Below are 15278 nucleotides of genomic sequence, written 5' to 3'. Positions count from 1 at the left end.
TTGTTACAACTAATTGATATTTGCAACTATATACCGTAAATATAGCATTTATATACCTGGCTCAGTTTCGCACTCTAACAGTCATTTGTTTTTATGTCGTCACTTGGGACATATATCTGTCATGTTCTAGATACGTCCTTTAGGTACATATTGTTTCAGATACTTTAACACAAGATATGCTAGGCATTTGCCATTTAGGTGTTCTAAATTCATCTCCCACATTTGATGCATTTGTTGCTTCTTTTTCCAAGCGATTGTGTACTAGAAGCAATAAACGCATCAAATTTATTAGATGGCAACTATCGCCGATCATTTGAAAGTGAATGTGGAAGAACCATGAAATAAAGTAAATAGACACTCGTCATTTTGTTATAAAATTACATGGTGAGCAGATTTTATCTGATCCCAAATGGTTATAGTCGAATATATGTGGTTAAAGGAGCATTCTGTTTAGCCAAATGCAAAAAACCTTAATAATTTATCCCTCTACAAGCGACATTCTCTTCATCTCTCTGTGGCCAAGTCGGAAGAGAACGCGGCTAGTAATCCAAAGGTTGGTGGTTCGCGCCCATCCTAGAGTAGCCCTACATTTTTTTTACTTGTTTAAAGTATTGTTTAGACTCATCTTAATGTAAACGCATTACGCATATAGGCAATTTAACATATTTTGAGGGAGTAATTTTGTGGTTCATTGACGCTTACGGCATGGAGAACATAACTAGAACATACTAAGCACGTTCCCCAGGTACATGTCAGACATGTGCCTACGGGCGGACATAGACTGTGACTATCACTTTCCATCCATGTGATTTCTCTTTCATAGGTACATAAGGCACATACTGGATACGTTCTCATATACCTGAGGGAATATGATAGGCATATGCCTACTATGTGATTGTGCTGTTAGGGAGATTATATTAAGAACTTCAGTATCAATTATATTAATGAGAAAATACAATTATATCAATTTACTCAGTTATTGTGATATTAATGATGTTTGTGTTCATTTGTTTGGAGCTCAATGTTGTCTTTCAGGAGCGAGTCTAATGAGACCTCTCTCGTCCGTAAGGCGAGAACACTTACCACTTGATTCAGGGAACCACAAATACAGGTGCCTGGCAACCCTTCCTTTTTATCCAGGTGTGTGTGAATCTTCACGATAATGAGGTCTGATAAGATCGGGATGCAAATACTATGGCAAAATCGTGACAAACAACACGAAAATCGAGTCATGGCAAACAACATGCCACCGTGCTCACATGTCAGGAATCGAACCCGAGACTCCATGCACCAGTCACGCGCACTAAGTTATACAGCTATCAAAAAGAAGGCTAATGTGCAATTGAAGAATGTGTTGAAGTCATAAAACGTAAACAACACATTGTATCTTTTCCCTCTCGAAGTAATTTGCATCTATTAGGTAAGAAATCACATACATATACGCAGATATATTCATTTAACACAGATTTCCTCATTACTTTACAGATATGTTTTCGTAAAAACAAACAACCAAAACAAAACATACAGTTAGAATGAGGCCAGAAGTCTTTCCAGAGAATTCTCGTGTCGTGGATGACTAATTCCTTTTTCATCCTCCCAAGTCATTTAGGATGCTGTTCTACTGAGTCAAAAGAATAAAAAGAACGAAGAAAGCTCAGCAAACACATTACTATCCAGAGAAAGTAAAACATGTTGTTATGTGCAAGACTGAGGTGAGGGGAGAAGGTTGGATTCAAGGTCTGCAACATTTATGAAGTTCAAGTAAGTTTCCAATTTGTTACGAAATCTCAACCAACGTAGCGGGGCAACTTTTGACCTTGGTACATTGTGTGTGTGTGTGTGTGTGTGTGTGTGTGTGCGTACGTATACGGGTTGATGATGAAGATAATGATGCAAAAGCAAAGTGTTTTTGACTGAACGCCCTCTTGGTCGAGTGCATCCAGTCATTATTTTGTTGGCAACCACAACGCGTCGGGAAGTGTTTTCGTTCCCTAGACTACAGACTCAAGGTATGTATGAAATGATAAAAGCTTATTAAGGGGATGTCTACCTATCATCTGAAGCTCCAGAACCCTCTACAAGATAACATGTAAAATCAAATTCGTAAATATCTCACAAAATAATGTATATTTAGTTTATAATAATATAATTTTGGTACTGCTGTGCAGTATAAGCAAGTATTTACTTTATGTGATCTGAAGTTCAATCTCAGTAAGGACACATTAATAATAATAATAATAATAATAATAATAATAATAATAATAATAATAATAATAATAATAATAATAATAATAATAATAATAATAATAATAATAATAATAGCAATATGTCTGATAGATACGAGAAGAGACACAATTGAATTACTAGATAGAGAATGTTAGCAACAGTGATGAAAACTCATGTCCTGACATCATTACTTTATTAAAATCCGTGTTTCTGTGACCGGCCATAGGGATCGTGGTGTCTCAGTGGTAGAGTATTCACCTCTGGTGCGTGGACTCCCAGATTCGATCTCCGCTCACGCCAAGTTAACTTTGTGGTGGACAAACACCGTGTTCGTAGGTTTTCTCGGGGTTCTCCCGTTTCCTCCCACTTTCTTCATTCTAACATTTCATTCATTTCTCGTCATCACCGTCTCCTTACTCCTAGCCGGATTAACCGTTGGACGTAAAACTTAAAAATTGCATTTCATTTTTTCCATTTCATTTCTGACTGGCCATACATAGTCGTTCTTCGACTGCAACGCCACGGAGAATTGTGAATTATTATCAGTGGTGGATCTAGAAGACAAAAAACTTGGGGGTCAAACATAACCCATATACATACATACATATATATATATAATGAGTTTCCTATAAACTTTCAAAAAATATAAATAATAGCTCTAATTATGTTTGTCACTCAAAAAATTGGGGGCCTAGGCTCCACGGCTCCGGGCTAGATCCGCCACTGATTATTATTGTTATCTTTTTCTCCACTTCTCACCTCAGCAGGTGATATAGTAATTAATATAGGTCTATGGGACATTAAAGTACTTTAGGTTACTTTTTTTATACTTTGTTCTGGAGTTTGCAGGGATTCTCACCATGTTGGCTGAATCTAGTATCACGCTCTTCTGTACCTTCTTTATTATTTATGTTTTCTTCAATTTCGATTGATTCAAACGTCTATTTCCTCATTTTGTGGTCTACTTCAGTAGTTCATATTAGTATTGGCATTTTTCTGCTGTTCATTTCTATTATTATTATTATTATTATTATTATTATTATTATTATTATTATTATTATTATTATTATTATTATTATTATTATTATTATTATTATTGAGTCTATTTACTTATGAGAGTAAGATAATTTCCAGTCGGTGTGATTACACCCTGAATTATCTGGTTGGGACACGACTAAGAAGGAACTGTATTATGAGGGCCGTGCTAGAGGATGTGGTGGTAGGAAAGACAGGGAGGAGGCGAAGTCATGCATGCAGAAAAGTCATGCATGAAGATGAAGGAGTTAATTGAAGACCATGCGGCATGGAAGTTTCTCCGTTGCTGCAAGTGATCTGCCACTAATGGCAGAATACCTGTGATGATAATGATAATGATGATTAATGCTGCCAACAAGCTGCATAATTTTTAACGCCGTAAATATTAGGGATGCGCACGAGATGAGTCGAGGCAGAATGTTCCTAACAAAATTCGAGTCGAGACACGGCTCTTCCAATAGAGAAATATAATTTTTCGAGTCGAGGCATCATTTTTACAGTACATTTTCGAGACGAGACAGCCACAAATCTTGTCTCTTGCGCATCCCTAGTAAAAATGATTTTTTGCTCTATTTTTTCTAGCGAAAACTTCACAAATTTAACCTTTCTTCAGATTGATGTTACCTATAGACTCACACGTATATTAGGAATGGGCGAGTTAAAGGTAATTTTCTCGAGTTGAGTTTCGAGCCGAGTCTCTGCTTTTGAGGTAGAGTTTTGAGTCGAGTCGGATTTGATAAATGGCACACTCGTTCAGATCGTTTTGAATTCATAGCCTGATTAGACTGAAAAGCGGAAGCTATGAGAATTATAAGCAGTAATGTAGAATACTTTTAGTGTTGCTCACGAGAGGGAACACTGCTCGAGACGACAATATATTATTATAACGAGACAGCTTCAAATGTCGTAACCACCAATATACGTATTTACTGTAGTTCTGATGTCAATCGGCTCAGTTGGGATGAGCTCAAATGTCGTAACCACCAATTCGGCTCAGGTGAGCCATCGGTTCAAGCCGCTCGTTTGAAACAAGTCCATTAGTTCCGTTCGATTCGGCTTAGCTGAACTGATGACTCGAGCAGGCTCGGTTGGGGAGAGTCATCAACTTGGTTCGAATCGGCTCAGGTGAGCTATCAGCTCGAGCCAGCTCGGTTGGGATGAACCATTGGTTCGGTCCGGCTCAATTCAGTCGACAGCTCGAACCGGCTCGTTTGGCAGTCAATTTTTTTCGTATTCTGACCGCCTACATTTCATGTTCATACATGGTATAATAATAATAATAATAATAATAATAATAATAATAATAATAATAATAATAATAATAATAATAATAATAATAATAATAATAAGTTGTAATAGCAGTAGTATCATTGATAATAATTATATTATCTATGTAGGATACTTGAAGAAAGTACTTGAATCTACACACAGGATTTTGCTTCTTTGAGGTCAACTCGACTCGAAACTCGATCTGATTTCGAGTCGAGTTTCGTGTCGAGTTGGAGGAAAGTTCTCTAGTCGAACCTAGTTCTCTAGTCGAGCTCAGAGATATCTGTTTCGAGTCGAGTCGAGTTTCAAAGATAACTCGGTCGTGCTCATCCCTAATGCATATCAGCTTTGAACATTATTTTATTTAAAGAGAAATTAAAGTTTAACAGTTAACAATAATTTTGGGCTATATCTCATCAACCACACCATACAGTCATCCTGGTAGTATCATAGTGAAGAATTTGACGATGGTATACTTCAGTTTCAGTTTCACCTTTTAATAGGCAGCGTGGTTCTCGTTTTCCTTCATTTTTACAAGCTACGCATGAAGCTTTTACACTTATTATCATTTTATTCGTGTTAATGAGTTCTATCGATTGATTTATGTTCTACGTTTGTACTTGTTTTTGGTTAAAAGCTAATATTGCAAAATCTTTAAACCAACTTTAACTATAACCTACAAGTGATTCGCACAGATATACCCAAACTTCACAAGTTGTCTCCTATATATGGACATGTTCGTGATATCGCACTGTTTTGGAGATATACAGGGTGAACCACAAGACACGGCACACATTTCCGGATAGAAGACACAGACACAGTAGTACAGCGGAGCAGGAAGATTCGGTGTAGGAAAATTTGGTATAAGAAAATTCACTGCACGGAAAATTTGGTGCACGGCAAACTCGCAGTGGGGAATGCTAGGTGTAAAGAAAGATTTGTTGTAGTAGGATCCCTCACAGGGTGCGAATTACCGGGAGGGATGAGGGGGATTTTTCCCCTCAATCACATTTTGTTCCCCCCAAAGAAATCAACTGAAGTATTCCCACATGGGATGCTCGCTTTTCCCCCAAACTATGCTCAGTATAACGCCAAATTTCACTAATTTTTGTCATTTCTTGTAAGTTTAATCTGCTAGCTGTATTTTGAAATGAGCGATGGAAACTATTCAGTTTTGGTCATTTCTAATTTCCCCACTATTTTCATTGTTGTTCAGTTGAACTATATTTCTTATGCTGTATGCGTCGGTGGACTATCGATAGGCAATTAACGACCTTTCGCCTAGCGACCTCACAGCGACGATCCGCGGAGGCTCCACTTCTGTGTTGAAAATTATATCCCCAGCGGCCCACCAGTGGCAGAGATGCGACGAAAAGCCTATGAATCACAAAATTACTCCCACAAAATGTGTTAAATCGCCTATATGTGTGATTTGTTTATATTAAGGTTAGTCTAAAAAGCACTCAAAAAAGTACTAAAAAAGGACCACGAAGTGGACGCGAACCACCAAACTTACTATTACTAGGCATGTCTTTTTACGACTTTGCCACGGAGGCGATCAAGAAAACCTCGCTTGTAGAGGGATAAATCGTTAAGGTTTTTTTAAAATTTGGTCAATCAGAGTGCTTCTTTAACCGCGTACATTCGACGATAAACGTTTGGAATCAGATAAAATGAATTCAACATGTAATTTTATAACAAAATGATACTCGTCTATTTACTTTATTTCATAGTTCTTCCATATTCACTTTCTAATGATCGCCGACAGCTGCCATCTAAATTCATACAATTATACACACTCATCTCAATATTTTTCACTTCATTTGGTGTGGAGGCAGAGGTTACTCTTAACCTCCGGAGATCACTTCAGGAACAATTTATCAGGAAAAAATAATATATTGGATAATAATAACCGTATGCACATTACTGACCCTTCCCTTCCTTCGTGTTGGTCCCTTCGCGATTCTCCGCGTCGAATCGAAGGAGTGCTGACCAAAATGAAGTCCTCGCTGCTACGCGGTGGTAAGTTCAATACCCCGACTCTAGATATCTGTTTCACCTCGACGAAATCCAGCCGCCAGTGGAACACTAGCGGCAATCCTTCGACGCGTCGCTATATCGACGATCGACATTTACCGGCAAGTGGACTACTAGGCGTTGGCGACGTTTTCAGCATGGGGTTATTATGACTACAGTTGTTACTTGCAACCGTATCCTCGTACCCTTCAGTTCGTCGTCGTTTGTGAATTTGAATGTATTAATTGCGCATAACAGTCACGTATGCATTTATAAATACTCTTGCAACTTGCCGAAGGTCGGACATGTCATATTCAACCTTTACATTTGTATCGATTATCATCTTATTTTAATTTTTGTTATATTCCATTTTCCAGCTTATTCTTTGGTAGCGCATGGTCCTCATTTCCTACTTTGCGTCTATGCAACCCGAAAGTTCCATTTAATTTGTGGTGATTGGCATAGCAATTATAATGGCTATTTATATTTTTTACCTTACAGAAATAAACCTTACAGAGCTGCAGGTACACGACTGAATACAACACATAAATACGTTTGGAAAGGTAAGGTATGATGTGTGCATGTCAGACAACATATATATAGTTGTTGTTCAGTGGTAGAGGCGGTGGCTCAGTGGTAGAGCGTTCACCTTTGGTGCTTGGGGTCCCGGGTTCAATCCCAGCCCCCGCCAAGTGAACTTTGTGGTGGACGAACACCGTGTTCGTGGGTTTTCTCGGGGTTCTCCCGTTTCCTCCCACTTCCACCATTTCACTCCTCTCTCTTAATCACCGTCTCTTTTAGCCTAACCGGCATAATCGTGGGACGTAAAACTCAAAAATTTCATTTCATTTTCTGCTGTAATTCATTAGATGATTTCTCTTCATTGGAGTTTCCGGATAGTCTTTCTAACTTTGTACAGAAACATTTTTTTTTTTCTATATTTTGGATTCATTCTTTCAATAAAACATTCAAACTAAAACGTTCTGTAAGATAATATAAATACAGCAAATATCATAGCCCCTACAATCACAGCTCGATTGGAACAGTGATGAAAACACGCAATAATGTAACTGACCTTAAAGGCGTGCCAGAAATGGATTGATTGCCGTTTGTTAGCAGATCAAGGTTTGTTTTTTTGGGGGGAGGGGGGAGAAGTGATTGATGAGGGAGAGTTCGGACTGTTCTGTTTAAGAAAATAGAGTTGAGTACGAGACAAGAATTGAGAATGTCTCGTCTCAAAAATGTGTTCTGAAGTAATGCCACATCTCGAAAAATGAATCTATTTCTATTTGTTTTCAGATCTCGATCTCATCTGGAATCTGGTTACACAAGTTGTCTCCTCGTCTTGTGCGCAACTCTGTAAGAAAACGTGGTAAAAATATTCGCTTCTTGATGATTTGTTTTTGATTTTTTAAACTTTTTTTTCTATAAAGAGACAACGGAAAATAAGAACCAATCCTGTCCTGAGAAGAGATCTTGTCTAGGGGATGGGCACGAGCGAGTTCGAGCGAGTTTTCTTTGAAACTCGACTCAACTCAAAACCGATATATTTGAGCTCGACTCGAGAACTTGGCTCGGAAAATTTCCCCCAACTCGACTCGAAACTGGACTCAATTCGGGTCGAGTTTGGAGTCGAGTCGAGGCAAAACAAGCCAAAACGAGCTAAACCTTGTGTGTAGTTTAAAGTACTCTCTTTAAGTATATTACATAGACAATATAATTACCAATAACACTACTACTACTACTACAATTCATTATTATAACACTGTGTATAACGATGAAAGATAGGAGGTTTCTATCTTAATACTAAAAACTAGTTGACTGCCGATCTCGGTCGTCTAGAAGTCTTAAGGAGGCAAGTACATCGTTCACGAGGTTCTGGGTTTCAGTTCCGGAGGAGCAAGTATTCGGGCTCGAGCCAAAAATTGTAAAAAGTTATGGAGCGCTGGCCAAATATGTTCAAAACTGCTCGGCTTGTGTTTAAGGTTGTAAACGGTTCGAATGGCTTGGCTCACAGCTCATTAACTAATTAGCCGAACCGAGAAGTGAGCCGAGCCAACAGCTCACCCAGCCGAGACGGCTTGAGCCGATGGCTCAGCTGAGCAGAACCAAACCGAGCTGATGGCTCACCCAAACCGAGCCGATGGATTCGGAGCTGGCTTGAGCTGATGGTTCACCTAAGCCGAATCGGTGGCTTGTTCCAACCGAGCCGGCTCGAGCTGTTAATTCAGTTGAACCGACACGAGCCGGCTGACATCACTACTCAGGTTGGACTTCTGCTTGGGCTCAAAAATTTGACCGTGCAGGGCTCAGCCTTGATGGAAAGAACTACAGTAAATACTTATATTGGTGATCACGACATTTGGAGCTGTCTCATTATTAAAAATGTATTGTCATCTCGTTATCGAGACGAGACGAGATGCGAATATTGAAAAAAAAATGAAATCTTTGAGTTTTAGGTCCCACGGTTATGCCGGTTAGGCTGAAGGAGACGGTGATAATGAGTAATGAATGAAATGGTGGAATGTAGAAAGTGGGAGGAAACGGAAGAACCCCGAGAAAACCCACGCACACGGTGTTTGTCTACCACAAAGTTCACTTGGCGGGGGCTGGGATCGAATCCGAGACCCCTAGCACCAGAGGTGAACGCTCTACCACTGAGCCACCGCGGCCCACAAAAAGATGCGTATATTGTCCACTGTCGTGAGAAATACTAAAAGTTTTCCCATGGTTTTCGCTTTCCAGTCTAATGAGGCCATAATTCGAAAACGAGTTAAAACGAGAGAGTCATTTATCAAAGTCGACTCGACTCGAAACTCGAACTCAAAAACAGTGATTCGGCTCGGAACTCGACTCGAGAAAATTACCTTTGACTCGACTCGAGTCGAATTTTAGCTCGAGTCGTGTACACCCCTAATCTTGTCGGAGATGATTAAAAAATTGTTTCCATTAATCTTAACTTTGTTCGAAAGATGTCTCTCTGCAGAAAAAGAATCATCGCTAACAAGGAAGAAATTAAAAAAAAAAAAAACTTTCCTCTAACTCTAACCTTCTACACACAGTGATGATATTTGGGAGTGGCCCGGGAGAAATTTCCCCGGTGTTTATTTCCATGTAGTACAACTTTCACCTTATTTTTAAGAAAAGATTTCCACAGCCTAGGGGAATCTTTTGAAATCATCACTGTCTGTATTTATATTTTTAGAGATTATGTGATATTTATCCCCCCTTTCTCTTGTATTTATTGTAGTCACCTCTTATGTACTCACCTATTTATTATATGTAAAGCTTCTGCCTTCGTAAAATAGGCTATGCAGTTTACAACCATTCCAGTTTGCATCCAAGGCCATTGGCCAACTTTGATTGACACATAGATAAGATTTATGAGCCATGAAAAAAATCCGGTTTGTGATTAATCGATGACTAGTTGTTTGAATAAAGCTGCTGGAAAGGAGAAGCCAGCGAACCAGATCTTATATATATATATATATATATATATATATATATGGGGAAAAGATAATACAATTTTAAAATTAAGAAAGACTTGTTTCAAAATGTAATATTATTGAGAATTCAGGAAAATAATGTAATTCAGGATAAACAGCTGGTTAAAATAATCTGACTCATAGAATACAGAATATAAAATTGTTTCTGTAAGTCATTATTAAGAAAATACACAGTATTTGTAGTTCCCTTCATAATGAGTGCTCAGTCAAAAATACATAGAGGGCAGTTACCCAGTGGTAAGACATTCAAGTCAGGGTATGTATGTCTGAACGTGGATGGCATGTCAGTTGGTGGTAAACAATATCACGTTCGTGCATTTTCTCGAAATTCTTCAATTTCCTCCTACATTGTCATTCCACATATTTTAATAATAATTAATCATCTGTCGGTGCAAATTGAGATTAGATCTCCATAAAAATGGTAAATTTACGGTTAAAATGACTATGTACATGTCAAATAGGACTGTTTAGGTAATTAATTTTCACTGGCGGAACAAATCTACACAATGTAGGAAAGCAGTATTTTATATTTACAAGTGTTCGATTACAAGTGTCAAACTGTGATAAGTGATATACTACGGTTAAAATGAATGAGTGCATTTGAAATTTAATTGGTGTTAAGATTCCTACTGCTACTATGCTAATATCAAAATTTAAGGGTGTGAAGCGTACTTAGCCTTAAAAATAAAAACGAATCCGTAACTCTGAAGTAATCCCTAACTTATTAAGATGTGCTAGGCATGTGCCATTTAGGTGTTCCAGCTACCTTTTAGGTACCCGATACTTGGCACATATGATACTCATGTGCTAAGTATGTACTTCAGGTACCTACAGTTTTAGGTACTTGTTACACCTAATTGATATTTGCAACACCGTAAATATAGCATTTATATACCTGGCTCAGTTTCGCACTCTAACAGTCATTTGTTTTTATGTCGTCACTTGAGATATATATGTCATGTTCTAGGTACGTCCTTTAGGTACACCTTGTCTCAAAAAGGTTGAGCGCATTCTTTATTGGTGTTTTGAGGCAAAAATTTTCTAAGTCCAGCTTCGGGTATCTTCGGGAAAAAGTAAGCCAGGTTCGAACCTCCAAGCCAGCCTTTGCAATCGGGAAAAAGTTTGCAGATGTGTTTTTCTTCTTTTAAATATAATAAGACTTGTTACCTAGTGTTTAAAAAAGCAACATTGATTGAAATACTTAATGATACAATATTTCGAAACCTTTTATTAATGTGAACACATGCTTGTTTGTCATTTAGCTCTCTATACGTAATGGAACATTTAAATACGTTAAAGAATCTTTCCATATGTAAAAGAATGCTCAAAGTTAAGAAATAGAACATAATTATCGCCTGAGTACTAAAATAAAAGTCAAAGTAGAACAGAAACAGCGTTTGTAATGGATATGAATGTCATAATTATCTTGAGATCCGTTATACATCGCTAGAAGCTTAGTTCTAGAAGTCCTTGTGTTAGCTCATTGGTAAGCTGTCGGATTTCAAATCATAAGGTTCTGAGTTCGATTCTCATCTGGGTCTATACTTTTTTAAAAATTATATTTTCCGCAATGCATGAAAAATTATATAAAATAATTACATTAAAATACATAAGTTGTTTATATATAACATAATAATTGTAGAACATAGTAATTATTATGTTTAAAATATAATCTGAGATAATTTTCACAGTAGGTCGGTATTATATATGAGGATGTAAATACAAGTTAAGAAACTCGTTCAATAGCAATAAATAAATCATGTAGTGTATTTGTTTGCAGCTATTTGTCATATAGAGAGTAATTCTCAACATTCATAATACAGAATGTCATTTATGTTCTTGAAAAGTTATTCGATGCATAAACAGAGGGTATAAACAGAGAATCCAAAGTCGGAACGCTCGCAAAAAAATTCATGAACCCCAAAGGTCACGTGAGCAGACTGGAACTGTCCTTATGAAGCATGCCACAGCAGAAAGTCTTTACATAGATTTTCAATTCAATTCCTGATATATGCTTTTGCAATGTGGAAGTAGTGATGCCTTGATTCGCCCTCTCTCGCTCGCTCGCTCGCTCACTCTCTATTTATACAGAATATAAAAGTGGATTTATGTGTGTGTTTCAACATAATTCTGATATATCTAGAGCAATTTTAACTATATTTCTTACAGTCTGGAAAAAGAGTACTGTCGGGATACATATCAAAAATGCTAGAAACGGGTCGATATTAGTATCGAATCCATAGTTTCGTTGTCGCTTACGTGAATAGCTCTACTTTCAATTCAAGTCCAATTAAGCTCCCATTAGCACCCAGGGTGGTTACGTAGCGACATAAAGATATCGAAATCAACCGATATTAGAATCGAATCGTAAGTTTTCAGCGCCGCTAATGGGGCGTTTACACTTAGTCGATTTGCGTTCGATTCAGTTGAATTGACGTCACTTTCAACTTAATCGACCGTGTAAACGGGACTTCAACTTAATCGCTTGTTGATCGAAGGCGACTAATCGACTGGCAACTGAATTGAAAGACGTTCTATTTTCTGTGGTTGAAATAATTGAACACATTCATCGATCTGATTCGGCCTAGTTGCTTCGATTTGTCGGCAAATGCAGCGAGTCGATTTAGTCGTGCGACTAAATCGACCAAGTGTAAACGCCCCATAACAGTGCAGCATTTCCCATTAGTCCACATTAATCCCATTGCCTAGAGGGCAACATATTTGCAGAGTGCAAATTTTAAAACTTGAATAATATTTTAATTTTTTTCCGTATGAAAAAGTTAAAAATCATGAGCAAATATACTATTTCACGAACAATCCTCTTTTACTATTCTAATATGTTTCATAATAGCGTAAGAAATGTAATAGTAGTTCAGAACATGTTTGACAGTTGTTATTTTTTGTTACATAGTTGTAGCTGTAGCATGTAGTGAGTGGAATTTATCTGTAATAAATTCACTAGTTAACCATATTCGAATTAAGTTTTATTTTTAAGTTCGGAATGAAGGGGCGGAGAAATATGTAGTTATTGGGGGCACCGAGCTTTTCTACATTTTACTTTCAAGATCTCCATTTTTCTTTTGTCATTTGTTCCTAATAAAAAAAAGTTCAGTCACTTTTGGATTGTCATAGGATAGTAGGAATTGGATTTTGGGATGCAGCCTGTGAGATTCTAGAGGAGCTAACTGCTTGAAAAAATATTTTTGAATCATCTGTAACATATGAAATAAGGATATGTATCATAAAATATTGAAAGTAACTATGCGTAATCATCACGGTCAAATTGCAAAGTCAAATGAATTGACGTTTGGTATATAATCAGGCTCCAATCCCAACTGGGAAGTTATCATACGCGTGTCACTTTCATTATAATACATATCCTTAGGGGGAGTAGAAGTCCGAATTTTTGCGAAAAATTTAGTATCTCACAAGCCGTTCAACTGAGAGCTGAAATTCAGCATATAACTCTTTATTAAAAATAAAGAGAATATGCCCTGGCATTTATTAAAATTGTCTTTTATGAGCGGGGGGACGGGGGTGCATTTTCTATATATTGGAAATTGGTAGTGGGTTTATTTGTAAAAATAATCGAAAACGATTGATATTAGTTGAGAAAAAAATTGAGTAATGCAAACTAAAGTTCTTTTTGAATTTTATACCCACTGCTTTCTATTTATAATTGCTGAAGCTGGTGTTTAATATATGGAGCGTTCCGAGCATAAGGCAATCAAGCCATAAAGTTAGAGAAAAATGGCCATAAAATTTGTATTCTAAACTTAATTACATGGGCATTTTCAATTAGTACGGCATGCCTAATTATATAGAAAATTAGTTTCTCTCCCTCTCCCTCTTTTCTTTTCTTTTCTTTTCTTTTTTTCTTTTTTTTTTTATACGTTGGTCTACTTTTCCTTGATTCGAAACTTTTAAATTTCACCCTATTTTCTACTGAAATGTGTCTGTAAGGCAACAAAGAAATAATTACATATGATAAATTTAAATTCATTTTAATTCGGAAGATGAGAAACACTTTGCCATTATATATCGTAAAGGTCAGACCCATCAGTATTGTAACAAAGAGGTGCTTGAGCCAATGACGGTAGAAATTCAAACTCCGATAAGTGATAATTTCACAGTCTTGTTTTATTACAAGTGTAATCTCTTTAGTCAATGGAGAGGAGGACGTGGTCATCGGTCAGAGTTGATGTCGATGGGTTTTGGTGGGTCGGAGTTGGTCGCAATGGTTCAGAGTGGTTCATAGTTGGTGGTGGGTCAGAGTGGATCACGATGGTTGATGGGTCAGAGTGGGCCAATGGGCCATTTGGGTGGTGGGTGATAGTGGGTCATGGTGGGTCGTGGATCAAATTTTCATTGACCCACACCATCTCTGGTTAAAATTGTACTAAAGATAAGAGGCACCAAAGATGCATGTCGGCTATTATGCTCAAATTTTGCGCATGGATAGTACTTCACCAGAAAGCAATAAATCTGAAACGGTTCACGGTATCATCTCCTAGAACTCGAGATGTAGGGGTTTGTCTGATTGGCTAAATTAAGACGTCAATGATTTATCCTTCAATAACCAAGCTTTTTATGATCGTTTCCTTGGGGAAGTCAGAAGAACGCGTGTCTACTAATCGTAATATTGATAGTTCGCGTCCACCCCGGGGTATTTGTTTTGTGTTTTATTGATTCACCTAAATATAAACAAATCACACATATAGGCATTTTAACATATTTTGGGAGAGTAATTTTGTGGTTCGTTGGCGTTTCATCGCGTCTCTGCCGCTGGTAGTAAAGTTTTCAAAATGGAACTTGGACCATCACGGATCGTCGCTGCGGGGCCACCAATTTCTGGCGAGAGGTTAATAGTTGACCATCTGTAGTCCACCGACACTTACAGCTTAGGGTAATGAACGATGTCCTTGCCTTGTAGACTTCATGACTACCGACGTCGGCAGTCAACTAGCTTTTAGTATTCCTTTACTAACCATCTATCGTTCATGTTTGTACACGGTGTTGTCATAATAATAATAATAATAATAATAATAATAATAATAATTATTATTATTATTATTATTATTATTATTATTATTATTATTATTATTATTATTATTATTATTATTATTATTATTATTATTATTATTTGTAGTAACAGTAGTATAATTGATGATAGAATAATTATTGTCTATGTATTGTCTAGGTAGGACTACACACAGGATTTGGCTC

The 15278-nt window shown here is 37.3% G+C and overlaps 1 long non-coding RNA gene across 2 annotated transcripts in view; it reads left to right on the top strand.

The window, feature by feature from the left end:
• The first annotated feature begins 1622 nt into the window (after positions 1-1622).
• Positions 1623-15278, top strand: part of LOC145662400 (uncharacterized) — a 50065-nt gene continuing 36409 nt past the window's right edge. The window contains exon 1 of one of the 2 annotated variants that reach the window (XR_014127031.1): positions 1623-1761. This is a non-coding gene — a long non-coding RNA (uncharacterized LOC145662400). Of the gene's footprint in view, positions 1762-1824; positions 2010-15278 lie in introns of those variants that run through there. The other variant, XR_014127033.1, reaches the window with a different exon arrangement.

This window comes from Thermobia domestica, chromosome 10 (genome assembly GCF_964235325.1).
Source record: "Thermobia domestica chromosome 10, izTheDome1.hap1.1, whole genome shotgun sequence".
NCBI lineage: Eukaryota > Metazoa > Arthropoda > Insecta > Zygentoma > Lepismatidae > Thermobia > Thermobia domestica.
This window is presented reverse-complemented; position numbering and strand designations above follow the sequence as displayed.